Source organism: Triticum urartu, chromosome 2, assembly GCF_003073215.2.
Source record: "Triticum urartu cultivar G1812 chromosome 2, Tu2.1, whole genome shotgun sequence".
Taxonomy (NCBI): Eukaryota; Viridiplantae; Streptophyta; class Magnoliopsida; order Poales; family Poaceae; genus Triticum; species Triticum urartu.
In genome coordinates, this window is record NC_053023.1 from 222,319,139 (window position 1) to 222,322,045 (window position 2,907).

Below are 2,907 nucleotides of genomic sequence, written 5' to 3' on the forward strand. Positions count from 1 at the left end.
GAAATGACGCAATGAGATGAAATGATGTACTCTCTGAGGCGAACATTTTGATATGCTATATGCCCAAATCGGAGCTACGGATGCAAAGTTACGGCATGACGAACAGGAGCATATGGATCTGAGATTTGAGGACTTAGGGAAAAAAACGGGGTCAACCCTAAAATTTGGATCTGGATCTGGGAACACGGTTCCCGAGGTTCGACGCCGTCCTTGCCGGAGTTCTTGCCGGACTTGTCGGAGAAGAGGGAAAACGGTGGCCGGACTAGACGCGGGGTTGACGCGGAGGCGGCGCTGGTGGAGCGGCGACCGGTCGGCGGGGAGAGGCGGCCGCGGACGACGGGACGGCGCGGTGGTGCGGCGGCCGGCGACGATGGCGAGGCGGCGAGGCGGCGAAGGCGGAGCGGGGCGGCGCGGGCACGCTGGGTGCGGGTGGCGGCTGGGCCCGTGGGGGCCCGCTACGGGCCTCGGCGGGCCGGGCGGCGGGGAGGCGCGGCGATGTGGGGCTCGGCGCCTCAGCGAACCAGGAGGCCCCACGTGGCGGCGGCGAGGGTGGCGGACATGTCCGTCCGGTGGAGGGGAAACGTCCAGCGGCGCGAGGGGAAGGTTAGGGTAGGGTTTGATCCGGAATTTCGGGAGGGGATGCCTTTTATAGGTAGAAGGAGCTAGGAGAGTCCAAATCAGGTGCGGTTTTCGGCCACGCGGTCGTGATCGAACGATCTAGATGATGGAGAAGGCTTAGGTGGATTTTGGGCCAAATTGGAGGGGTGTTGGGCTGCAACACACACGAGGCCTTTTCGGTCCCTCGGTTAACCGTTGGAGTATCAAATGAAGTCCAAATGGTACGAAACTTGACAGGCGGTCTACGGTAGTAAACCAAGGCCGCTTGGCAAGTCTCGGTCCAATCCAGAAATGTTTAATCCCCACACACGAACGAAAGCTAGAAATGACCACCGGAGGAGAACGAAGCGCCGGAATGCAAAACGGACAACGGGGAAAATGCTCGAATGCATGAGATGAACACGTATTCAAATGCAATGTACATGATGACATGATATGAGATGCATGACAAAGATAACAACACACGGGGACAAAGACCCGAACCCGAGAACATAAATTAACTTAACGCCGGAAACGGCAAGAGTTGGAGTACAAATCGGGAAAGTTACATCCGGGTGCTACAACACTCCACCACTACGAAAGGATCTCGTCCCGAGATCTAGGACTGAAAGAACGCCGGGTACTCAGAACGGAGGTGATCCTCGTGTTCCCAGGTAGCTTCACGTTCGGAATGGTGTGACCACCTGACTTTGAGAAATTTGATTGACTTTTTGCGAGTCTTGCATTCAGTCTCTTAAAGAATAGCAAATGGGTTCTCACGATAGGAGAGATCTTCTTGGAGCTCAATGTCCTCGAAGTTGACGGTGCGGTCAGGAGTCTTGAAGCACTTTCGGAGCTGAGAGACATGGAACACATCATGAACATTTGCAAAGTTTGAAGGAAGGTCGAGTTGATAGGCGAGGTCGCCTCTCTTGCTGACAATCTTGAAAGGTCCCACGTATCTAGGGGCAAGCTTCCCTTTGATACCGAAGCGACGAGTAGCTTTCATAGGAGAGATGCGGAGGTAAACATGATCTCCAATCTCGAAAGCCAAATCACGGTGCTTACTATCATAGTAGCTCTTCTGGCGGGATTGGGCTGCTTTGAGGTTATCACGAATGACTTTGCACATTTCCTCTGCCTCTGTGATTAAGTCATTACCCAAAAGCTGATGTTCACCGGTTTCAGACCAGTTGAGAGGGGTACGGCAATTCCTGCCATACAGAATTTCAAATGGGGCCTTGCCTGAACTTGCTTCAAAACTGTTGTTGTAGGAGAATTCAGCATAAGGAAGACAATCCTCCCACTTCATGCCGAAGGAGATCACACAAGCCCTGAGCATATCTTCAAGAATCTGGTTGACACGCTCGACTTGACCGCTAGTTTGACAATGGAAAGCTGTGCTGAAGCGGATGTTGGTGCCCATGGCCTTCTGAAATGAATCCCAAAACTTTGAGGTAAAGATGCTGCCATGGTCTGAAGAGATCACTTGTGGAATACCGTGCAGAGAGACAATCCGAGAGGTATAGAGTTCCGCCAATTGAGCTACAGTGATCGACTCTTTGATAGGCAGAAAATGAGCCACTTTAGTGAGTTTGTCGATGACAACGAATATAGCATCATTGCCACGCCTGGACTTTGGAAACCCAGTCACGAAGTCCATTTCAATGTGGTCAAACTTCTATTTTGGAATGGCAAGAGGTTGGAGGAGACCTACTGGCCTTTGGTGTTCTGCCTTCACTCTTCTGTAGACATCACATTCATTCACGAACTGAGCAATCTCGCGCTTCATTCGAGTCCACCAATAAGCCTGCTTGAGGTCCTGATACATCTTTGTGCTCCCTGGGTGGATAGAGAGGAGAGAATTGTGAGCCTCCTTCAAGATCACTTTACGGAGGTCACCTTTGGGTACAACAATACGATCCTCGAAGAAGAGAGTATCCTTTTCATCAAGGAGGTAGCACTTGTACTTGGGTTGACTCTTGGCAATCCCAATCTTCACCTTTTTCACCATAGCATCAAGACGCTGGGCTTGGCGAATCTGGTCTTCCAAGGTAGGAGAGACTTGAAGGTTGGCGAGGAAACCTTGAGGAACAACTTGCAGGTTAAGTTTGCGGAAAGCTTCACAAAGCTCGGGTTGATAAGGCTTGAGAATCATACTGTTGCAATAAGCCTTTCTACTCAATGCGTCAGCAATCACATTGGCCTTGCCTGGAGTATACTCGATACTCGGATTATACTCTTGAATCATTTCGACCCATCGAGTTTTCCTGAGGTTGAGATTAGGCTGAGTGAAGATGTACTTGAGAC